The 25,465-nt window shown below is 50.9% G+C and overlaps 1 protein-coding gene and 1 long non-coding RNA gene across 2 annotated transcripts in view; both read right to left on the bottom strand.

Annotated features, from left to right (window-relative positions):
• LOC126925995 (ets DNA-binding protein pokkuri) overlaps window positions 1-1,180 on the bottom strand; it is a 34,526-nt gene extending 33,346 nt beyond the window's left edge. Inside the window, exon 1 of the mRNA XM_050742036.1 lies at window positions 1,159-1,180. The gene's annotated coding sequence lies outside the window, so the exon portion shown is untranslated. The remainder of the gene's footprint in view (window positions 1-1,158) is intronic.
• Window positions 1,181-1,438: 258 nt separating this feature from the next.
• Window positions 1,439-25,465, bottom strand: part of LOC126926015 (uncharacterized) — a 40,003-nt gene continuing 15,976 nt past the window's right edge. The window contains exons 5-7 of the long non-coding RNA XR_007714217.1: window positions 22,092-22,253; window positions 21,661-22,000; window positions 1,439-1,461 (exon numbers count right to left, since the gene is read on the bottom strand). This is a non-coding gene — a long non-coding RNA (uncharacterized LOC126926015). The remainder of the gene's footprint in view (window positions 1,462-21,660; window positions 22,001-22,091; window positions 22,254-25,465) is intronic.

The following is a 25,465-nucleotide window of genomic DNA, read 5'->3' as shown; positions in this document are numbered from 1 at the left end:
AAATTTCTTTCTTTTTAAGAACGCGATAACGCCAGCTATATAATACGCGATAAGGATATATCATTGTTTTTTTGTATCTCGCGGGATTAATAATAGATATTCTCATCCTTGAAACGTTAAGAGTGTCATCGCGCGTTACTGTATATTATACAAAGGACAATGTCGATCGTTCCATATCGTTAATAAATTTCTTCCGCCTATACCGTTCTACGTAAATATTTAAAACACTTTTTTTTTTTTTTGTAGATTTATCGCAAATCTATCGATTATACTGGCATCGTACGTGGCTCTTTCGACAGTGCTCGTATCAATTTCGCGTCGATGCATTTTTTCATCGTCTAGAAAAAGGTGTACTCGAGTCGAAAGACGATTAATTTAAAAGATATTTCAACTCTAATCTTGTAAGGCTTATCGCGTAAAAGACAAAGAGAGATAAGGCGGTATTTTCATGTTTACGTTTCCCTTTTCTTTCGTACGCTCGATCGTTCGATGAAATAAACATCGAAACATCAATCGTCACCGAGCGTTTTCAGATGCAAATTGGCAGAATTAAAAGCTGCATCGAACGAATGGTCATCGTAAAAGACGAAAAGGTTGACGACTCGAGACGGAACAAGATTCGTTTTCGTAGTCAAGTTCCGTAAAAGTCGAATCGCGTACGAATAACGTGTAATGGAGAGAGAGGAAGATCGAAAATTCGAGACACCGAAACGAAATCTAAATCGGCGAATTACGCGAGACGACGATCGTCCGAACGTAAACGAGAGAGAGAGAGAGAGAGAAACGGCGGCGATTAATTTTTATCGCGTCGATATTAATCTAGCCGACAGCGACGATCGATCCAAGATTCGAACAAAAGATACGAGTCGCGCTACCCGAACGAATCGGTATAGGCGATGAAATTGAGAAAATGGCTAGGCGCGTGCGCGTGCATTCGAACGAGCAAAAGGTACACGGAATTAGATAATCGTACAAACGTGGCAACTTAGTATGTACGATGTTTCGAAACCTTTTTCCCTTCCTCCGTCTCTCGCTCTGCCCCTCCGCGGTTTTGCTCGCTCCTTCTTCCTCGTAGATCGCTCGCTCTCTCTTGGCCTTTCTTTCTGCGGTCTCCCGCGATTTCTAATTGGGCAACGCAATTTCCTTCCTTCGACTCACAGGAGGAATTCCTCGATTGCGCCAACACCAACGTGTATTACTAAACTTTTCTCTCCTCGTCTATCTTTCCCGTCCTCCGCGTCGGGGCTTCTTAAACCGCGGACCATTCCCATATGGGATCACGGGGCCGTGAAAATTCGTCCAACCGCCACGAGCCGACGAAACGAAGCACCTCGATCGTCCGTCTTTAAACGATCCGGAACAACTTTTTTCTCTTCTCTCGCAATCGGAACGGAATCTCCAACGATTTCTCAGACGGACTCGGACACCCGTTCGATCGTCGCGTCAAACATCGAACTCCTCCTGCAAAAATATCAATTTGTCGGTTAAACGCCGTACGGAAAAAGCGTGCAACCCATGGGACAACTTTTACGTTGTGAAATTATGAAAACCGCCAGGCCACAGATTCCTTCTAGTCTCATAGTTGTCCGACGGAAAACTGGCAAACCACGTGGCTGAAAAGGAGGTCGATACAGGTGGAAATGAAAGAAAAGAAAAGGTCTTCGATCCTCTCGAAATAACGAATCCAAAGAAAGTTACTCGTGGCAAATGTTCTAGCACCGCGGATACTTTTGTTCGTCCATCGATATCACAGGCGAAACTTTAAAGTTTACTCGCTTGCTTTTCGGACAACGACACGGACAGTTTCGACGTAGAGAGCCGCGAGTGGGAATTTTTTCGACGATCGAGACATTTAGTGGAAATTTTCCCGGTTTCTCGATCTTTGCGATTTTGATCGATAGGGTTGCGCGTAAAAGGAAATGGTAACAAGTGGCAACGTTACAAACGTGGCAAAGGATCGTTTAAATTTAAACTTCTTTCGTTTATTATCGATCGATGTTTTATTCGTACGCTTGTTTTATGTATCTTTCTACGTATACAACTGGCGTTACGCAAAATTTTCCCGGGCAAAATGGGGTCGCGAATGGGGAAAGTTTAGGAAGCGCCGTCCTAAACGAAGGTACGCTATCTTAGTACTCTGGGCAAATTGCTCCAATTCTCATTGCACCGTGTACGAAGCAGCGGAGCCTCTTTGCGTCGTCTCGAGCGCGTTCGCTTTCGTAACTCGCCAATTTGTGTATATTTGTGGCCTTTACCTCCAACGTTTATCCGATTTATCCGATTTGTTTCGCGTGAAACGGTAGCGCGTCGATAGGAATTTTAATCAGTGAAATTTTTATCTCACGGTGATATCTCGTACTCGACCGTCGAATAATATCGTTTCCCGGCGACTTCTCCCGTTCGAAATTATTTATCAGAAAAATACGAGCGGTTATCGTCGGATTAAGAAATAATTTCTTAATTGAAAGCAAAGAGGCGCTTTAAAAAAAATGCTCGAGTATCGCTTATCGCCTTTTAAGTAGCGAGAGGAACGATTTTGTTCTTGTTCTTTCCTTGCGAATCGTTGTATTACGCGCGACGAATTTCTAAGAACGTAGAGAGCGAAGAGTACGCTTTCACGCTGTTCCGCGACAATACCAAAAGTCGCGATCAAAAATTTCTATGCGTCGTCCGCGAGAGCCAAGATCGCCGGCCAAGATAAAGCCGGATAAATTCGGACAGTCGGAAGAGAGGAAGAAGGTGAAAGCAAAGTATTTGAACGCGAATATTAGGTAAGGATGGCTTGCGATTTATTCCGGCGGTATCAGCCGGATTACCCCTATCCTACGTACCGATCTGCCATTATATCGTGCAATTAAACGAGATTATATGGCATTTGTCATTTGCCGTGCGCCAGCGACAACAGCAACGACCAAGACGAGAAATTGCGACCGTCGGCCAGCGAGTTTGACCGAGAGGTGGAAGAAGCGAAGGGAGAGAGCGATAATTCTCGCAATAGCCGCGATCGATCGAAACCGATTTGGTTGCGGACACGCGACTAGAATATCTTCGCCTCGTGATTCGAGCGTCCTGCATAATTGAGTGCATTCCTCGGCCACGCGGATTCCGCTTTGCGTCGACACGGATTCCGTCCGCTGCCGATAATCGCGCGAACATCGCGCGCTTACTCACCTTCGACGCGCGACAAAAACGCATTCCTGCTCGTTAACCGTTTGCCACCACCGTCGTACCGACAACGAGAACAAAAGTAAAAATCCGTCCACGCGAAACCACCAACCATCCAGAAAACGTAATCTTTCTCGAAAACAAGGTGCTTTCGTTTCGGTCGATTCGACGTCGATATTGGGATTATTTACGTACGAGGAAACACGTTGTTCCTACCGAATATGACTCGCTTTGATCGATCGGCCGATCCTATCTATCGAGACGTATCTAACCGATTGATTATTTCGAATAACGAAACGGGCAAAACAAATTTTACTCGCGCCGAAATCGAGACTGCAATTTCGATAAGCATCGCTAATCGTCCGATAGCTCGATAAATTACCTAACGTCCATTTACTTATTTCGCTTTCGTCCAGATAAATATTATTCCAGCCATTCGTCGTATCGTCTTAATCGCCGTTTGCGAGAAGTTTGAAAGCGCAGAAACGCGCCTATCGCCAATAGTTTACCGTTTACGGTGCAAGTCGGTCTGGTATATACATGTACGTACGTATATAGAACGTTGGATCGGCGGCTAAAACGCCCGCGCGAAACTATCGGAGAAATCTGCTTTCGTCGTCCGTCAGCTGTTCGCACGGTGTCCGATACCGTCGTCGTACGCGGTGCAGGCGCGCGATACATCTTTGAACTTACGTTTCCCGAAAACAGAGAGTCTGGCGAGAAAAATTGGATCCCACGTTTTCGAATCATCTTCGAACGCCGTACGACCCGGCTGTCGATCATTCGCCGCCACTCGGTCCGCAATTAGCCGAGTTTAAGTATACTCGCCAAATTTTCGAACAGAATTTTCTCGGAAACGAAACGTCGCGCGAAAAAATGCCATTCTTCCTTTTCGACTTATTTTTACGCGTAGAAACGTAGGCGAACGAGCGGCGGCACGCTGTGCATAAACTTTGCGCGTATCTCGCTCGAATCGAATACTTTTCCGCGCGTAAACCGGATCGCGCGAAACAACTTTGAACGCGCGTTAAAGGCCAACGTCGCGTCGACGCGAGCTTTTCTTTGTTCGATTCGCCTTATCGAATCGTTCCGTCTTCCTTTCGGTTATCGTTTCGTCGAAATCGTTACCGGATGCGTCGCTCGAATCGCGCGGATCTATCGCGCCAAATATCCATTACTTTAATTACTCGGCACGGTGGACGGCGAGCGAACGGAGCGCGGTCGGCTGCTCCGACGAACAAAAATAAGTTTGAAATTTCCGCGAGAACCTGTACGTATACCCTGGTAGGATTTCGGCCGGGCAGATAACAGCTTGGACCAGCTTGGACGAACGATACGGGCGAACAGGTTGAGACAAAGAGCGGCGATAGAGCGGCGAGACGTTGCGAGGTGGCGAGGGCCGACAAGGTGAGAGGCAGGGGAAGGGGCAGCGAACTAGAGACTAGAATCGAGTATTAATAGACTCGGGTGGCTGGAAGCCGGAACTGAAGAGCGCACCTCCTTCTAGTCGAGTCGCTCGTTCGAGTTATTCGAGCCGAGAAAGAGGCATATAGAGACAGAGAGGCGGTCGGAGAGCGTGCAAACAGACGGAGAGAGAGAGAGAGAGAGAGAGACGGACGGAAAGAAAGAGGGACAGGTAGCGAGAGCGAGCGAGACGGAGAAGAAGAGCGAGATATTGGCTTATTTATAAACGCAAGATAAAGCGTGGCAGTGCCGTGAGAGGAAGCCGTTCGAGCATGGCTCCCACGCTTCTAGATACGCATTACGTATGCGCCTTAGCCTTTCGACTCTGCTACGTCGCGCAACCGCCCAAACGGACAACCATGGAACCATCCTTGTCCGCCGATGCGTACACGCGGAGATCTCCGATCGCGTAAGCTACGTCAGCGCGCGAATATTTCGACGGCTTCGAAACGACGCGGAATACGCGTACCGCGCGCTTCGAACAGGACCGATCCTGCCACCGACGGATGTTACGTTTCCACGGATATCTCGTTCGAGTATACACGGGTCTTAAATATTTGGTTGAAAGGTTTCGGCGCTTCTTACTTACGCTTTGTCCATTCGCGACCTCGTTTTCGCCGGGAAAATTTACCGCCGGTTATGCGCGCAAAGTAAATATACGTCGATCGGACAACGATTTTGGTAAGCGAGCCAGTTACGAAGAGTATATATAGAGCGATGGAAAAAACGGCCGGTGTATATCGACGCATCGGTGTTGCTCGCGTGCCTCTAACGGGCCCGCCGCGCGTTCCCAAGCCACGTGAAAAGCCACCCATACACCGACGAATCCAACTTATAGATAATACGCGATACCGTACCGTTGCAACCGGTACTTTTCGCTCGGTACTCGTTTCGAACTGGCGCTAGTCCCGCGTGCCGCTTCGCCTCGAGACGGTCGCGTAGCCGATCCACGCGCTTCGCCCTCCTATCGATAAGTAAACGTCTTTCGTTTCCATTTTCTCGTTGCTAGAAAAATTTCATCGATCCGTTCCAGATTCCTTCTTCCTGTCGCGTACGAGCGACGAACGGCGTCGGTGCCGTTCCAAACGCCGCTCTACAGCGACTTTTATAAGTAGGTCTCGTGACATCCGACGGCCTCGCGCGAAACCTGGTCTCGAGGCGCGCCTCGAGGAACATCTCGCCGCGTACGGCGTAGGGCGTCGTTCTCTCTCTCTTTTCCGGCCTCTTCGCGTCGCTCGAACGCCGGCGTTCGTCACACTTTTTCCAAATCTCGCTTCCATCGACCGTCCTTCGAACTTTCGTTCCTGCTCCGGGCTCGGGCTATATGCGTGCTCCGCGTGATCGAATTTTTTCCAAGCGAAACTGAAAATTTACGAAAAAGAGAAAGAGAAGAAAAGAAGGTCGCGCCTTTTTCTTTCGCACGCACCAACGATACGTTATACGAACGGACGATAGACGAAGAAATACGCGGCTGGGTTCCGGAGATCCGGAGATCCGGAGATCGGTCGACGAAGAGGCAGAAATTTGAAATTCGTTAGCGAGTTTGCTGGCAATCGGCCGAAATTTCGGACGAGCAAGCGTGGAAGAAAGCCGGGCGTAGGATTTCCTCGGAATCGGATGAAGAGGTCGAGCTGACGGATACCCGGGCGAAAATAGAGTCGACCTCGCATAGACGCGTCTCTAGACACGAGGATAGACGCTAGGAATTCGAGTTCCTTCGTAACACGTTCTCGCGAGAATCGATATAAATACGACGACGGTATACCGAATTAACGCGCTACGCGGCACACTGGCAAATTTGATAGATCCGTCGAAACTTTTCTTCCGTAGCTTTCGGCGTAAACGGGCCTTTGTCGATAGAAACGTTTCTTACGCGTACGATCATCGCGTATCGCGCGGACACGATGGACGCGAACGAGAGAGCGCAAGATGGTGGATTTACACGGAGGCTAAGAGCGACGGCAGCGGCTAGATTTGCGAAGAAGAAACGTCGGAAAGGTTGGGAACCGGCGAGATGGAGGAAGAGGAGAACCGAGCGGAACTGAGGTCCGCGGAGCTTCCTTTCCTTCGGACATGCCTCGCTGCTTCTTCGTCCTATCCCACAGATTACCAACAGCTTCGCTCTCTTTCCCTCTTTCCTCGGCTATCTCTGTTATCCGCGTTCGTCTCTGTCCCGAACGCGACCATACGCCAACCACGACAATGCCGATCGCTATTACAACCGTCTCGGCCTCCGCAGTAGGAACTACGTTCGACGCACCTACTTCCTGGACGACCATCGCCGACAGACGGTTCTTCTCCTCGTCGGTTACGACCTCGCCGATCACCGTCGCCTTTTCTTTCTAATCCAACGGTTTCTTCGCAGCCACTCCGCGTATTTGCGGAGTAGGTTGGCTATCTCGCGCGTTTCCTCGTAACCAACGCGTACTCCCCGTCCCATCCGTCCATAATGTCCGGAAGACTAATACTTGGACGAGTAACAAAGTGCCACTTTCCAAGCGATAGATCCGTATATACCAGAAACGTAGATGCAAATAGAGCCAGGTATACGCCCGGCTGTACGCACCACGATCGACGATCGACGATCCATATGACAGGGTTGAGCAACGTGTAGCCGCCGAACGATCGATGCCACGGAATACGAGAGTACGACGAAAATGGGCATTGTTATTCGTCGAAGCGTTATTCTTCCATTTCGTCGTAACGTCTCCGTCGTTGAGATCGTTGTTGTCATTGCTATTATTAATTACTATTATTAATAGCCGAGTAGAGGGAGAAATTGGACAGGAGGGACGAGAAACGAGCCTGGCAGCGGGAATTATCGACCGTTTTCTCTCTCGAAGGTGTCTCGAGCACGTGGCTACGTAGGCGTGTATCGATATATCAGCCAGATATATATCGCGACTGGAAAAGCTCGATGACCTAATCCAAACAAAATAGGCGAGTCAACCGCTCGGATTCTTTCCTCCTTCCCATCTATCGTTTCTGCTAGATCTTTGATGAATATCGCCGCGTAAATTTATCGTTTGTTTACGACACGCGGCTTCTCGAACCGTGGGCCGCGTAGCCGAATTACGATGCCGCGAAAATTCTGCCAACCGCCGCGCGCGATAACGACGCGCGTCACCTTCGGTCCGAGGATCGAGAAGAATCGATCGAGACGCGGAACGGGGTTATCGGTATATTCGCTTCGCGAATGACAAGGCGAACGAAAGCGTAAGGAAGCTGGCTGGTTTACGCTGCGCGATCGCGCGCCTAAGAATTAGACTCGTTATTGGCTGCGCGACCTCCTCTCTTCGAGTTCCTCTACTCCGGATAATTAGATAACAGCAGGAAACCGCTACGGGTTGCATAATATCGATGTTGCGCAATCGATACCTTCACCTTATGCGCGGCTTACGTCGTCTCGCCGAGTGAAAATCACGAAGAGAGTGTGTGTACGCGATGGTAGATGCGATTGGTGGGGGAGACGGTGGACGGAGAAAGAGGAGCGACGGCGTTCGTAGAAAATCCAACGCTTTTCGACGCGCGCCTGCTTCGCGTGTTTCGATTTCCTACAAAGGCGTAAAAAAAATCAGTGGAAACGAACGGGAAGAGAAGACCGACCGGGTAACGTTTCCGTTTTACAGGATCTCTGCGTGACCGTCTACGCGGTAGACGAGAGTAGACGTCGATCGGAAGGATTGGAAATCGGTAGGAAAGAGAAGAAGGGTGGAAAAAGGGGAAGGGGAAGGAAAAGATTGGAAAAGGTAAGCAGGTAGGCAGCAGAGTGTTGCGGCATGCTCGAGCGAGCGTGATAGGTGATGTCATGGTGGGTAAACTGCCGCAGGACACGCTACGACCCTCTCTCCGCTCGAGAAACCTGTAGCAATTGGGCCGAGCTGTACGGTATCGTTTATACGCTCCAACGTGGAGCATCGAATATCCGATGATATCGATCATCGGCAGGATTACGTAAAACGGATAAAAACAAACTGCGATTTTGCAACAACGGTAGCGGCGTAGGACGCCGCGCCAGACACCGGTCTACGGCAATTACGGCAAACGACGCGACGACGTACATCTCGATACGGAAAAACGAACGCGCGAATAGTTTAGCTACCCGAAAGTACCGAATTTCCCCGGTTCTCGGAAACGGGCCATCGTACCCCAAGGATGCGACCAACGGGCCAAGTACGATACAAGCAGCGACGCGAAGGGTCGAAACGGATGCGTACGAAATTGTACGTTTAAATGGAAACTCGCGTTTTTATATAATTGGCGCGATGAAATTACAACGCATAGACGCGAAGAAGCAACGGAAGAGAAGAAGAGGAGGACGCGCAACCTCGCGGAGGAACGCGACGCACCAGTTGGAAAAGGTTGCCGCGACGCGGCGCGGCGCGGCCGAAGCGGCGGAGAAAGTCCGCTTCCGGCTGAACGCGTTTTAAGCCGTTTTAAGGCGTACTCGGACACCGGCGTCGTTTACGCGCCGAACGCCGTTATATAATCGTTTACGTTGCGAGAAGTAACGCGCCAGTTATGACAATCCACCTTATGCCGCTAACCCAATTCCCCGGCCGGTCCGCCGCGTCCCCTCCTCGCTCCTGTCGCTTTTCTATCTCCGTCGCCTCGCCGTTTCCAGCTGCGCTGCTCCAACCGCGCTAACGAGGAACAGCCAACGACGAGAAGCATCGTTGTCCACGTACCGTGCACCCTGAACCGCCGTACTCGCCAACGATATCGGTGTTTCCCGTACAGAGTCTCGCGTTACACGGGAGAAATAAAATTGCACGACGCCGACCAACGGAAAATACGAGGCACGCGTAATAGCAAACGGTGGAAAGTATGTCGCGGGAGAAGAAGATGGTGCGAATTACGCGGATTTCTTCGTTCGATCGAGGTATACGAGGGACAGGTTGTTGAACGGCGAGTTAAAGAGAGCGAAGAAGGGGTCGAGGAACGTGGAGGGAAAGGCGATCGTCCCCCTGACCACGCACGAAAAATCACCAGACTTCCTGCGACGACAAAATCATTATCGTTCGCTAGCCGTAATTAGTTTCGCCAGCACTTTGGTTCCCACGAGCAACGATTAAACGCTTTAATAATTCTCCCATTTTGCCATCTTTCTTAAAGAACGGAACGACCGAGCAAATACGTAAAAACGTACGCGTCGAGGAAATTCGCATCGACTATCTTCGATCAGCTTCGAATCTTTCTCAAGGGACTCTGCTACGTATTCGCCGCAGATTCGCCGTAGATTCGCCGCAGCCGTGAAAATTTATCGAAACGCGTTATTCGGTTTGGAAATTATGAAAATATCGCCATTCGTAAACTTTTTACGCGATTTAAATACATTTATTTCGCTATCGTTCGTTCCACTTGCTCTTTGCACGTTCGTAATAATAATACGCGTAATCGTTCCGCGCTGCAAAATGGAACCCGGTTAAATAAATATTTCCGGCAGAGCGCACGCGAAATTCACCTTTGCAATTGCGAGATAAAATTTGACGCTATAATCGTTAAACTTAAATCGTTAAAAAACCTTTGAACGATTTAAGATATTAATTTCTATTAATCTGCTTTTGGAGAAACTTTTCGGTAAAACCGGTTATGCAAATTCCAATTCGTCGAATGGGAAATACGCCGTATTATAAATTAATTCGTTTCGTTAAATTACCTTCGTTCGTGTATCACTTTCTCGACTTTATAATAAATGCACCGAAAATGTACCGAGAAGCAACAACAACCCCTTGTTCGTTAACCAAGTCGACCTTGCGCCGTTAAAGTATCGTCGAGCGATCGGATCGAGCGAGTCTCGTATTATCCGACCTAACGCGTTAGACGACGTAACGATGGAAGAGAAAGGGGCAGAGAGAGAGAGAGAGAGAGAGAGCTTATACGACGATACGAGACAGAAGTGGCAAAGCGGTAAGTCGGTAGGCGGACTGGGTTCGCGTTAGAATAATAGCGTTATTAGAACTAGAAACCATGCGACTTGGAAGGCATTCGTGTTATTCGCCTTTCACCGGTACCGCGGCTTAATGCTCTTCAGGGCCGACCTCTTCGAGAACCTCCGCGTTTCTTGTTCGATCGTTTCTTTCGATTCCTATATACGCGGCTTCCTGTTCGCCGCCAATCTCTCTCTCTCTTTTATTCTCGATCGTATTCGTTGGAAAAAATCGTCTCCGCGCGTTTATCGCGCTTCGGAATAATAATCGGCCGTGTTCGCGACTGTTTCGACGTCGTCGACAGACGGAAGACGAGCTGGAATTTTATGGAGCGCGGTTTCGATCCGCGCCACGTAGATTGCCAGGCTATGGCGGCAGCGGAGAATCTCGAAGGAAGGTGTGGCAAACGAGGAGAAGCGCGAGGAGCTCGGCAGGGGTTAGCTAGCTGGCTGGGAGGCATTTCATTTCCTCGGCGACTTCCGGCAAACGCGACGCTTCCGCCGTATCGGGGCCGCCGCCGTCGCTGCCGCCACCGACGCCGACGTCGACGTCGCTTCGTCTTCCTGCGCTCCCTGCTTCCGCTTCCGGTTCCGCTTCCAGCCTCTCCGCCCTGCCCTGCCTCTCCGCCATCCTTCCTCGCCCTCTTTCCTCTATCCACCCACTCGCTCCTCCTCTCCTCTCCTCTCCTCTCCGCGCTTCTCTTCCACAACTCCGCGCCGCCCTTCCGCTTTCTCTTCGCCGTTCCCTTTTCCACTTCCGTTCGTTCGTTCCCAACCCCCGTCCACTTCCGCCGTTCGCCATTCTCCACCACCGCCCCTTCCTACCCCCGTTACTTCCACCAACTTCTCCAGAGATTACTTCTATTTCACCGGCCAGAATTCTCCAGCCTTCGGGCGTTACCTCCTGCACGCTCTACGCTCTAGACGATCCTTCCGACAAAGTCGCTCCGACGAAAACGCCCGAGAATCGATCTTCCCATCCAGTATAATAGCATCGAGCCTGTCTTTTTTTACCCAAACACAAAGTCCAACGCGTTGCCGTTCGAGCTTCGCTCGCATCGTTCGAAGATGGCGGCAAAGCTCGGACCGCGATAATAAGAAATCGGTTAAAAAGTAGTTCTGAGCCGGTTTTCGTTGGAAAAACAGGCAATGATCGGTCACGTAAGGGTGGACCACGTGTGTCGCAGTCGGACGAGGGTAACCTATCGCACGACCCGGCAACACGAGCCTCCTCTCACGAACACCATTCCCCGAAAGCCACGCAAAAGCTGCGACTCGTAAGCCACGGTTTAGCTTCCAGTTACAAATTCGACCGTGCTTAACGAAAACAGTGGACCAATTATTTCTTCGGACGAAACGCCGTTTCTGTTTTCGATAACGCGCGTGCTACGGCCCTACCCCTCGATATAATACCGATGTCGTTTGGTAGAAAATTGGTCGGTGTCGCGGCCAATCGTAACGCGCGATCGAAATGGAATGGAACAGCCGCGACGTATACCGCGATGTACGTACGGCCAAAGTCGCGTAATCTCTTCGACTCGTAGCTTACCGGGTTGATGGCGTGGGACAGCCGGTATAAAGGAAAGCGGTACGTTTCGTCGGAGAAGAATTTGGTAATAGCAGGTGTAAAGCAGGAAGGGCGAGGAAGCCGTTTAAACTCTACCTCGGAGAAGGCCCTTCCCTACCTCAACGTCGATACCTCGAAATTCCTCCGATGTATCGGAGCCTAGCGATTTTCTTTTTCTCCGTTTCTAACGAATCGATCGAGGAGAATACGCGCGGTGTTGGCTGCGGTTTTTACTCCACTTTTTTATTCTACTTTTCAAAGTTGTGACGAGCGGAACGAGAGGAACGCGACGATCGGAGAAAGAAGAACCTGCTGGTAAAAGTCGGACCTGTGCGCGGAAGGGAGGGTGTACAAGCTGGATAGGTCATCCGACACCCTGCCAGGTCTCCAGGGTGAGTTAAATAGTATCATTCCCATATGGAAGGGCCTGCGCCGCGTCGTAAACCACGCAAGACACCATCTGTGACCGTTTCGAGCAGACTCCCCTCGTTTTTCCATCGATCTGCCCTCCTTCCACGAAGACCACCTAACCGATCCAGCCGCCACGCAACGCCGCCTCTTCTCGCTCTCTCTCTCTCTCTCTCTCTCTCTCTCTCTCTCTCTCTCTCTCTCGCCCAAACGAAACCTCCGAAATCTCCGAAACCTTCGAAATCTCCGGGAGGTCTTCCTCGAGGGATCGACTGCGCGAGGATTGCGACGCACGTGAGACCTCCCCGAGAATCACGCTAGGAAAACGATACACCATGCTTTATGCACCATGCGCTTTTTTGCTTCCTGCTACGCGTCAAGGGCAACCTCCTTTCCCAACCGTTTTCTTCTCCATTCCGAATCGTATCACGCACGCCACCGTACGTTTCCACTCGCTCGAACGTAGAGCTTCGTGAAACGTGGTTTCGGACATGGTCCGATTATACGCGACAAAACGAATTTCTCTGGTTTGCCGCAGTCTCAGCAGCGCGGATAAATGCGCGGACCCTGTTATTTTCGATGTTTCCTACGCTTATTGGAAATACCCATCGGTGGGAAACGAATGGCCGCTCGAAGTATGCCGAGATTCAACGTATAATCGTCGCGATAATCATCGATCGTATCGCCAACGAGATTACGCTTTGTAGAATAGCGTGGCGTGATTAGTTCGATAGGTTTTTACATAAATTCATAAGTTACTGTAAAAATTCTTCCCATACGAACAATAACCGATCGCGCGTCTATCGAAATTCATTACGCCTATGCTAATCGAATGGAAACGTAAGATTCAGCCACATCCTGTCTGTTCTCCGAGCTCGTTCACCCTCGATCGTTACATTTTCCAACGATTGGACAATTTTCTTTTAACGCGTCTCGTTTCGATCGGGTAAATACGTCGCGTCGTGATCCGACGGATGCCTCGAAGACGTACAAAGCGCGAACGCTTCGATTCGAACGCGATATAGCGATTCGGATACGATATTATAGGTTAGCTTATTACTTAGGTATTAGTTCTAGGTATTTATAGGTATTATAGCGAGAGGCAAAGTTTCGAGCGAAAGACACGGACCAACTTACTCGCGATAGGAGTCGGCCGAGAGCCGCGTAGGGACAAAGGCGAAGGCGGCGCCGATAACAGAAACGAAGACAAGAGCCAAGACGTGGAAAGAGTCGTTTCCGTTGGCGGAAGAAGAGGAGAGAATTTTGGCGAAGGAAAAGAGCGCAAGTGCGTGGATGGCATGCGATAGGTGACACGTGGAACACAGCGGGCGAAAGGATGGTAAAAAAGCATTAGGGAGAAAAGGCAAAATGGATCGAGGGTGGCGCGAGGGGTTGAATTATAAAGATGAAAGCCGTTGTCAATAGGGAGGACCACCGGCACCCTTCTCTTTATCCTCTCTTCCTTTTTCTTTCCCCTGTTTCACCACCCGCCGCCCTGCCACCACCCCGCCAACCGCCTCTGTCTCTCTCTCTCGTTCTCCGGCGTCTCCCTTCGGTCCGTACGTCCCTTTCATCAGCCACGCTACCGATACCCCGCGCCTCTAAAAATCGTTACCGCTTGTACGATCAACCAGGCTCCGTTATCGAAATACCTAATCGCTCTTTGTACCGAGCTTTCGTTTAAACGAAACAAAGAGAGAACCACGAGTAACCTTTGTACGCCGGGCATGACCGAATAACGCGCGTGTCACCGCGAGACGGTTCCTCGCGAGTTTCCTCCGCCGTTGCTTCTTTATCTCGGCCGAGAGTTGGCCGGACCGTACGGCCAAACGAAATTATCGCATCGGCGTTAGCAGCGGGAAGAGGATTAAAAACGTGGAAGACGGAAGAGGAAAAATCAGGCTTAGCCGCAAGCCAAACCGGAATTGATTCGACCTTGCAAAAAGGGGGGTAGTAACGCACCCCCGAGCAGGGTATCCAGCTGCGCCCGAATGACTAATACGCCAAACGCTCGTCGGGGTGCGAGCAGATTTTCAGGGGTGGAAACGAGCTGAATCGAATCCGAGATCGAACGTACACGCGCTTCGCACCCTTCCCCGATTCTGTCCGACTCGTCGTCCACCGGTCGACGACTATGAAATTTTCCGCCTCTGTTCTACTTTGTTGTACTCTCTTTCGTTCTCTACGCGTCTCGAGTCGCCCTTTCGCGTAAACGTAAATCGCTAGAAGCACCGCCAACGATTTAACGACTCTTTGTCGGTACGAAGAAAGAGTTCGAACGACGCGCGTCGTCGACGTTGGTCCCAGCTACGTGAAAATTTAACAAAATCGGTCCGAGAGGAAAGAAAGAACGACGCGGCTAGAATGGTTTTTCACGGCGAACGAAGGGGGTCTCGCGGTTCCTGCGATCACCCCGAAAGTCAAGATAATTCGTCGAAAATTACACGGCGATTTTCGAGCCCGGTTACCGATTCGTCTCGCGTTTTACGACTTTGCTAACCCTCGGCTGGGGTGAGAGAAACAGCCGAGGGATCGTTGGCCGAACGATTATCCGTCCGTTTCGGACGTTCCGGTCGCGATTCCTCGCCGCGCGGATCCGACGATGCGAACTTTATCGAGAAAGACGGTATTCGTGCGCAGTTTTTCTCGCAACCGGCACTTTCCAGCCGACGAACGCCGGCCGTGGATCGGAGGCGCGCACGGCCAGCTGGAACAAAGGGCGGCGGCTGCTGGACGGTGTAATGGCCAGTCGAGCAAAGGGTCAATCGAAGGCAACGAGGAGAGAACGAGCGAGGAGATATCGCGACGGATCAAACGGAAGGGAGAAACGGAGAGGGAAAAAAGGAAAAAGAAACGAGGAGAGAATAACACTCGAACGAGTTAACTCGTTGGTGGGACCGAAAGCGATCAAACGGTCGATTGACGAAAGAACCGGGAACGAAAGAAGGAGGAAGAGACGACGGAGCGCGTGCAGAGAAGCGAGAAGGGACGAAAAGGAGATAGGAAGAGAAAGATTAAGCGGGCGAGGGGAACGATACGAGCAGGCAGAGAGGCGAAGAGACAGAGAGAGAGAGAGAGAGAGAGAGAGACTCGTTGCCGAGATATGTGGGAGCCACTCGATCCGATCGTACACACGGACGGTTTCGAGCGACTTTAATCGATCGTACGTAGCGTGGAAAGAGGAGGTCGTGTCGGAGGTTCGGATGGATCCGAGTAGATTTTCGCGCAATTGCGACGAAAGCCGAGAAACGCTGGCTAATTTCAGCGCGTCGATCGACCGAGTTTGCGAGAAACGGCGAACGAAACCGGATCGATGGGAAAGAACGTGGCCACGCGTAATCGCGTTGCGAGACTGTTCCCAGGGGGTAGGGGGGAGGGGGTAAAGCGAAGCAGAGGGTGTCCGCACAGGGGGCTGGACGTTGTTTGTCGGAAACCGGGGCATCCTGCTAATGCCTTGGTCGGTACTCCAGGTTCCTTTGTGCCACCCTCGTGCGTTACGGATTCGCCCCTCCTCGCGCGACTACGCAGCCCCTCTAGAACGCGATTTAAGCCGGCAGGCCACGCACCACGCTCCACCGGCCATCGCGTGGCCGATCGATCCTCGTACGCGAAAATTCGTGTCCGGGGCATCGCCGCTACCCTTTCCTCTCCGCCGTTTACGGATATACGGGTAACGCGATCCGAAACTCGTATACCAGGCGACAAGTTCGAATCTCGCCGCCGCGCCGTTCGCGTCTCGCGCCTTCTCTTCGGCGGTAAAATTCGATTCGCCCGGAACGGTGACCCAAAGCTTCCCACGTTCCTGCCGATAAGCCTGCCTGACTTACGAGGACACGCGACATCGCGCGATCGTTTCCATTGCCATCGCTGCGAGAAACTCTCTCGCTCTCTGTCCGTCTTTGTCGCCGGTGTCGATGGTTCAAAAGACGCGTTCGCGCCACGTCGGGCCGTTTCGCGTGTTCCGCGGCGAGCCACTCTAAACGATGAGATTTTCGTCGATGGCACCGGTTGGATGCGGTGCAGGCACACGTACACGTACACGTACACGCGTGCACGTTAGAGAGAAGCAGCAGCCGTATTAAAGTATTGCTCGGATGTTTTTTTGTCACGGCTTTTGCTTTGCTTTTACGGTCGCCTGGAACAATGACGAATCCCCGACGTCATTGTGCGCTGGCCCTTGCAGTTGGAGAAAAATGCAGAAAAGGGAAGAAAGCCCGGAGAAAGGAGAGAGAGAAATAGGAAAAGGTACGCGTCGTGTGACAATCACTCGCCGCTGATTACACGGACCATTGTGCAAGGACAACGGAGTACGCGACGATAAAAGGGTTTCTCCTCTCGCTCTGCCAACAGAGCCAGATGATTCCGACGTCGGGACGAAAAGACGAGGGAACGGCCGCGCCATCCAAACGGACAGCCTGCTCGCTTTCTCGCTAAGCGTATTTTAGCGGTCACCTATCGACCGTGTTTCCTCTCGTCCGTCCGATCGATCCTTTTCGCTGCGCGCATTCCCATCCTCCGTTTCACGGTTTTTTCCGTTTCGTTTTCCGACCGAACCGTTTATCGGCCGATCATGGTTGGCCGATGCCACAGGCGGGTCCCGAACGTGGCCGTTTCCAGGTTAGACGAAGCATCGAGAACAGCACGACGGATACGCGCGTACAGACTTTTGCCACCGACTGTACGTGGCAAAGGAGAACGCGAGTCGATGCGTAGCAAACGGCCTGCAGGTAGCTCGAATCCTATCGAACGAGGATGTTGACTCCTGTGGATCGGGAAGAAACCGGAAACGCTTAGACGTTGCGAATCGAGCAGGTAGGACAGGTAAAACGGGTGGGGCTTCCGTTTCGAGATGGTCGATCGAGATCGATTCACCGATCGTATTTTCTTTGCAGGAAGCCTTTCGATCACCGGACGAGCCAACTTTTCACCGCACGGCTGTGTTATCGTTGATTTTAACGCTCGAAAGAAGCGGTTATACCGTTCTATCCACGTTATTACCTTTCCGATTAACTCGCTGCGCGATAAGAACGACGAGCCGCGAGTACCCTCGTTACGTATTTAATTGGCGCTAATCGATTACCGCCGATCGCCGCAACCAGACCGCGCCTACTCGGATCGGAAACAGCGGATACGTCCTCCGATAAAATCAATTTCTCCGCTTTAAAACGTTCCAGTCAACTTTGAAAATACGCCTTTAAATAAACATTGAACGAACGAAACGCTTCGACTTGGTCGATGCGAGTCGATAGGCGCCGTCCTAAACTCCGTGATCGAGAGCCTGTTATTGAGATCCAGAGGCTTTGGAATGATCGCGCCTGCACGAGAACGCGTCTACGCGCGAGCAATCTCGGTAACAACGATTACGTAGCGGCTACGCGGAAGAATGGAAAGAAGAAAGGAAGAGAGGACGCTTTTTATCTTGTATCGCTTATGGCGGTTCGAGGCTCGATAACACCTGCGAAAAGTAGGAAGTAGAAAATAGCGCGCAACCGTGAGCAGCTTCGAGGTCGTAGAGGAGAAGAGGAAAAGGAAGAGAACGGAGAGGAAGAGAAGATCGGTGGTTAAGCCGCTTTTTGCCAAGTGGAGATGAGAAGCCAGGAGAACCGACCCGGTGAACCGAGGTCCCCGAGGACAGAACGGTACCCTGTGCCCTCCTCCTCCTCCTCCTTCTCGTACCACCTCCACCGCAGTTCCTCCTCTCGTCGCGCAAGCTACCGAGGACGAGCAGTCGGTCCGCCAGCGCCTCGAGTCTCTTTCCCGTAAATTCCAACTCGCGTGTTTTTCATCCGCTCTAAAGGCCCGTATACGAGTTTCGCGATACGACTCGCGACCTACGTAGTCCGGTATCGGCGAATCGGCATCGGAAGCGACTCGTATCGCGACGCGTACAAGCTGATACCCGGTACGATACCCGGTACGTTTTTCCTTCGTTTCCCGTTCTTTCGACGACGCGCCTTTCGCTCTCTCGTCCTTTATCGATAAACCGAGACCGACGCGCGCTTTGCCACGCGATTCAACGCGTATAAAGGCCTTAACGTGGCTCGTACGCGCGCGTTTCTTTCGCGAGTCGACGTCGCACTCTCCGTTTCCCATCGAACCAATTTTTCTCTCACCAAAAATATTTGCCCCTCCGTTTCGCGGGAATTTTCGCGACTCGAAACGACTCGCTCGAGAAGTAACTTTACTCTACGAAGTAACGTTGAATTTCGTATTTTCATCGAAACTTTCGAACGCGCTAGGAAATAACCAGCGGTTTTAAACGTTGCATTCTCCGTATGTTCGTGTCACGAACGACACGCTCGCAGTTATGTCACGATGTACTTTTACGTTCATTTATACGATCATTTTTGAAATATCTTACGTTCGGCACAGAGTCGAAGTCGGAGTCGGAGTCTCGGAGTCGGTGTCGCGACAGCTTGCAACGAAAGATACGAAAAGGGAAATATCTAAATACAAGGTCTTGCGTTCGTTACATACGTTTGTTGACAAACAAACGATAACACGCGATAGCGACGTAGTATGTAACGCGGCTGATGTAACGTATCGCGTAATATTTGTTGACGAGTAGAAAAGACGCGTACGATCGTCCATGGATCGGCAAGAAACGCGCAAACGAAAATACCGTACCGCGTGTCGACCGGATCGTATACACGTCGTCGTACGTAGTACATATTTATCGACGAACACGGACATACGCGTTCTATCATCTTGCGTTTTATTTTTTATCCGTGCCTTTCGGCTTTCACTTGCCGTTACATCTTGTCTTGCATCTACCTTGGCATCTTACACGCCATCCGATCGTCTCGCGACGTAATTTCTTTTACGGCAACGAGTACGTGAAACGTACGATCGTCGATGAAAACGTTCGTAACGCGAGTGGGGAATTTGATAATCGAGCGATCGGTACACGAATAAGAAAGCAGAGACAAACGCGCGTTTAGGCGGACGCGAGCCGAGGTCGATCGAACGGTGTTCGAACGCCTCCTCGATTCCTCTATCGGGTGAAAGCAACGTGTTCCTGGTAATGACTTCGTCATAGTGCAGACTCCGCGCCCGTTGTCTGGTAATACTGGTAATACCAAGCAGAGTTACGGGACTATCGACGTACCGCTGTGCTACCGAAAAACATTCCTTGCCTATTTTGCCGCGCGTTAATTACCCAGCGCGTTTTATTTCCCTGTCTCTTCGGCCAGCTTTTCTTTCTCTTTCGATTTTTCTCCTAATCCAGGCCTCCTAATCGAGACGCGGCCGTGTAAAAATCGTAACGGTCGATCGAATAACAACCGTGAGCTACGTATCGGCCGTTGCAAGCTAGAAATAGAAAACTGAAAGCAGAAATTGCGTACGTTTGCGTTTGTCGTAATTTTCCTTTTTATATAATTGCACGACGCAAGAGTTTTTCTTCGTAAACGCGCACCGTTAACGACGGAAGCCTGTAATTCGAAATTACCTTCGAAACTCTCGCTCACCATTCCAATGTTACAGCACGATCTCGTTTCTTATCCGCTTCTTATCCGCTCTTTCTACCGACCTTCCAATGGCGTATCATCTCGCGTTCTAACTCGCGCTCTAAATATAATAAACGCTGCTTCGCAAAACCAACGATTCTCTTTTAATTTCGAGCAACAAAAAAAAAAAAAAAAAAAAAAAAGAAAAGAAAATAAAAACGACGCGATCGGAGAACGATAGAAAAAAATCTCGACGCGAGGAATTCGAGTCGGAGCAAAAAAAAGGAGATGGACCTTACCGGAAGTGGCCGCGACTCGATCACCCTCGGATCGTTACAACGAGGCTCGTCGTAGCCGTGGAACGATGCGAGGCGAGCACGAGAGAGAGAGAGAGAGAGAGAGAGAGAGAGAAAACAGGCGGAGAAGGTGGAGAGAAGTTGACGGAGAAAGAAGGTAGAAAGGAAAGAAGGCAGGGAGGAAAGAGAAGGGCTCTACTGTCACGGGAACGCCACGCGTGATCGAGTTACCTGGACGAACTGGCGTGGCGCAGGTGAGGTTGGTGCACGGCCTGCGGGACAAAGAACCGCAAGAAATACCGATACTACCTTACTCTGGGACTGTAAGGTCGCTGTCGCGACCCAAAATCGATACGTCCGCGCGTTCAGCGTGCCTCGGTTGCCTAGCGAAACCGGCTATTCCGACATTCGAGTCGGCACGACCGAACAAATCCGTAAACCACGACAAAGCGTTCGGCGTTGCGCGTGAAAAGAAGGAAATTCGTCGGCGGTGGTCGTCCGGCGAAGCGCGCTTTTACCAGAGGCCAGACACGCGAGCCCTTCGCACGACATCGATACGACGAAACATAGATACCCTCTAGCATCGCCTCGTCCTTCCTGTGCGGTTTCGCCGTTACGTTCCCTCGCATACGCGCAACTATTCTCGCGCTTACTTACCGGCCCCTGCAGCTTCCTTTACCTTCGTACGCGTGTACGCGCGCTCTCCTCGGCATCCATGGCCGTACAAATGGGAAAACCGCTCTTTTCTCGCGTCTTAATCGCGTTCCCCTTTGCAGTTTGCCCTGTCGGACGTTCGGTAAATCCCTCTAGCTGTAAGTTATCACGCGGACCACCATCCCCGCTAGAAACGACAGTTGCGTAGTAGGTCGGCTGGATGTCTCCTTCTTGGCCTTCGTTTAATCCGCTCTCTGTACGTCCGCGTTTCTCTTCGTTTCCTCTCCAACGGTGGATCGGATCACGGCCATCGTACTCGCTGGTAACCATCGTTATAAGCCTTAAACGCGTCGTTAAGTTTCTATTTGGTCGATCGTTTCGTAAACCGTCCGATATTCTCTTTCGACTTTTCTTCGTCTTGAGCACCGGCGCGCGCCAGAACCAGGCCGACGCCTTTTTCTCCCAACTTTGTCCGTGTCTAACGATACAGCTGTTACAGTCGAGTCTCGCGTACTCGAACGAGAAAACATTTTTACCCGGTCTCCTATGACTCGCTTACTCGCCGAATGCCACCGTTTCGCGAAAATAACGCGATTCGAGTGCTAATTCGAGTCCGTGTCGCGGACAACGCCGATACCGAACCGTTACGCGTCAAAGTATCGCCAAAGTATCTAAGCGATATATTCGCGATAAAACTAAATGAAAATATTCGACGATAAAACGACTTACCGGACATCCTTGTACCGTGAAACGTTACACGTCCGGGTTCCTACGATCCTTGCATCGATCCATTTCTTCGATACTTTGCGAACGTTCAACGAACCAACGATTTCGATCGGCAGGGTCACACCCTCTAAACGGGTCGTCTAGGTAAGCTGGCCGATGCACGTTAGAAGCCATATCCGTTTCTTAAAAGAGTAAGAAAACTGCAACTACTCTTTCTATCTGGTTACCGATCGTCGTTGTAGTTGTACAGCGTTCGGATGGATCTTTGCCTCGTTAGAAAATTAATATTCGCCGCGTTCGTTGGTCCAGCCATTTCCATCGGATTCCACGATTCCATCGGTTTCTGACGAGGTAGACGGGCGTTATCGAAACGAAAAAACGACTATAGCTTCGAAAGAAGGTCAAATAGAATATAAAGAAAAAAGACGAGATACCGCGCGACGGATTTCCGATGCGACGGTCGTCCGGAGAGCTTCGGTTATTCCGGACGGCTGCGTGACTCCCAGAGGGTAGCGGTCCGTGACGGCGGGTTCGCCGAGCTCGCGAGAAAGTTTGTCCAACTGATTTTTCACGCGTCGTCGTGGCTTTTCCCCTTTCTGCAAAAGCAAGCGCATCCATAGACGAGGTCGAAAAATGTCGCGATCGACCAGGCGAAAGCAGTTTCGCGAATCAGAAAGAATCGCGATATCGTTTCGAGGCGCGAGAGAACCGATAAACGGTCGAAGAGACGATAACAACGAGATACGTACGAGTCTCTAAAAATTTGCGAGAAAAACGGCTGGCTGCCAGCGTAACTGTATACGCGAACTCGAGCGCGCTTCGACCGTTTATTTTGAATTTGTCGCGAGTTCGATGACCGATGACGACGAACGACGGCCGCGAAGAAAGGCTGCGTCCGCGTAACCATTCCTACATATGCATACATGTATTACAACGCGTAAACGCACGACGCGCATTCGCAATTTTTTCTCCTCGATCCCCTGTATTTTGATATTTGTTCGCCACGGCTGGCTTTTCCGTTCTACGCGAATTCTTACGACGCTCGAGCAGTTACTACGGTAACGAGAAAACCGGCCGTGACGATTTATCGGAAAGAGGAGAGACAACCGACGGCGAGGTTTTTCCCGGGGAGGGGGGAAAAAATTCAGAGGGAACACGAGCGAACGGGAAACACATGCCTTTGTTATTACAGGCGTCGAAATTCTACACCTTTTCACCAGCTCTTTAAATTCATCTCCGTTTAATTAGGAAACCTTGCTGTTTCTCTTTGTTCGAACGCGTTCCGTTTCTTACTCTCGTCAATTTTCACCTTGTTACGTAATTCGGCAACGAACGCGTTCCTCGTCGTGTCCTAGATATATAAAGGGGCGATTAAATAAAACGCACCTTGGCCACGCGATTCTTCGCGATAGATATTTTCTCGATCGACGATTTCTTCGAATCTTTCGTGCGTGGTTTAACGGTCGTGCGTCGCGAACGATCAAAGTATTTCGCGTAATGAACGAACGCGAACGAACAGAGAAGAATAAAAGACGAGGAGGATCGGGGGAGGATGCGGATAAGATGAAGGGAAAAGGTGACGCGGCGAGTCGAGCGGAGACACCTGCGTCGAAGACGAAGCCGCGTTGATAATCCGCCTTATCCTAAAGCAGGATCGACCGTGGAGATCGCGTAGGCGTGTCAGGACACGTCAGAGTTGGCCCATAACCGCGCGTCTTCCTCGTATCTAACCGCTGCTCACTTTCCCTGCCTACGATTCTCCCTTTTCCTCCTTTTCTTCTCGACGTCGGTTTCGACGCCAACAGGACCAACATCCGCGCGTAGCCTCCGCGCGTTTTTCACTTCGTTCGTCCGATCGTATCCCGTCTTCTCTTTTTCCCCTCGCCTCTTTTTTCTTCCATCCGAGAGTCTCGACGTCCGGAGAATCGACGAGCTTGAGGTTAAGGTGGGACGATAAGCCAGTGAAAAATGAAAAACCTGTTCCTCTTCCTGCGTTGGGATGAGACGGTGGTCATTACATGGTCGAGCGCGCACGGAGGTCTCAAATATAGGTGTACCTGCCACTGGCCGTGAGTATCGCGAGAAGCTACGCGAAGGATATGAGAAAAACCTCGAGTCGACCGGAAGCTAGTCTCCCGATAGACCACCTTATACAGGGAACGGCGAACGCTCCGTACGCTATTTAAAATAAAACCGCGGAAACTTGGTCGCAGCTATGGGAACATTTTTTTTTCTTTTTTTTTTTTTATCTTATCGAGAGTTGGCTGCTTCGACCGCTTTGCGTCCACTTCTCGGCTCCTAAGAACACGCGGCCAAGCCGTGTCTCGATACGATCGAGACCTAACGTACCGTGGGTATCGTACACGTGCCCTGTTTCGTGCAATACCGTGCAGCAGCACCGCGCCACGCCACTGCCGTGTGTGTGCAACGCGTGGAAACGAAAGCTACGAATCGCGCGTGAAAAACACGTTTCCGCGATAATTAGGCGAAAGTTTCGCGAAAAACCAGACGATTTTTACATTTCGTTTATCGGAATCTACGCGATTCCGGTTCTCGACGTTGTCTTCGTAAGTGGCAGAAATAGATACGCTTGATACAGGGCGGTTTATAACGCAGCTTTCGAGCTTTCGTCGCAAGATTGGCGGCTGCGTGACTCCGCTAGGTAGGATCGATCCGCCGTCGATGGACGACGAATCGGTTGAATCGCAAGATCGCGGGTTAATGGAAGGCAGAGGCGCGAGATTGAAAGAACGACGAAAGGAAGGAAGGAAGGAAGGAGTAACCGCGAAAAAGTAATAGAACGATCAAGCCGATATCAAGGGATATCCGAAGAATAGGAAGAGGTTGGATGGAGGGCTAAACCAAAGATAGGTACAATAGGAACAGGAAGAGCAACGCGACGAGTTAAAAGTAGGTTTGAGAGTTCCCCGCGGGTACAACGGTAGGTAGCGTAGCTACAGTTTCGGAGTAGAAGAAAAATTATTCGATTAATTAGATAGAGTTAGGAGGAACGAGGCACGGTTCTATCCAACGTTATCCAAAGCGACGTTGATTTTGCTACGGAAACAAAGTATCTTGATCGTACGCGCGATACCATCAAAGTACGATTCGAGACACTTTCGTTACACGGCCGCAAATGGCAAAGGAAAATAACGAGTCGCGTTACGCGGCACAGCCTGCACGAGCAGCGACGTTTCCTTCGCGCAACGTTCGTTCCAACCTTACTCTTATCCTTATTCGTCGGTAATTAGTATCGCGTTGTCCCGAACGAAGGTACGCCGTCCTGGTACTCGCGTATAACGACGCAATTGACGAGATAATCGTCGGCGAGAGAGCTATCGAGCACCTGGTTGTCGGTCGTATTCTTCTAGATGTGCGATCTCGTTGGTCGTGGATTTTCCAACGTTTCCGTTCTCGCAGGAGAGACGATGGATTCTCGTATAACGGAAGGAATGAGAATAACGAGGGAACGAGACGGAACGGCGGAAAGGCCGATGGGCAGGGAAGGTGTTGTTTATCGGAATATTTACGAGCGGTCGAACCCCGTTGATGCGTGCCCGGCCGAAACACGTTGGCCGTACTAGACGGTGCACGTGTCTGCACGCACCTTCGACCATGCGTGTTCGTTCGTTTATGCGTGTATCCGCGTGCTTACGACGAGACGTGGCAACGCAGGTTGGAATGCAGTTTAGGAACGCGAGAGTCGCCCACGAGGCCAGCTCCCCTTCCCCTTCCGAAGGCCTTCTTACAGGAAGAAACCGAGGCTGAGGGGAAGCTCGCTGCTACCAGGAAGGAACTCGTTGGAATT

Source organism: Bombus affinis, chromosome 17, assembly GCF_024516045.1.
Source record: "Bombus affinis isolate iyBomAffi1 chromosome 17, iyBomAffi1.2, whole genome shotgun sequence".
NCBI lineage: Eukaryota > Metazoa > Arthropoda > Insecta > Hymenoptera > Apidae > Bombus > Bombus affinis.
This window is presented reverse-complemented; position numbering and strand designations above follow the sequence as displayed.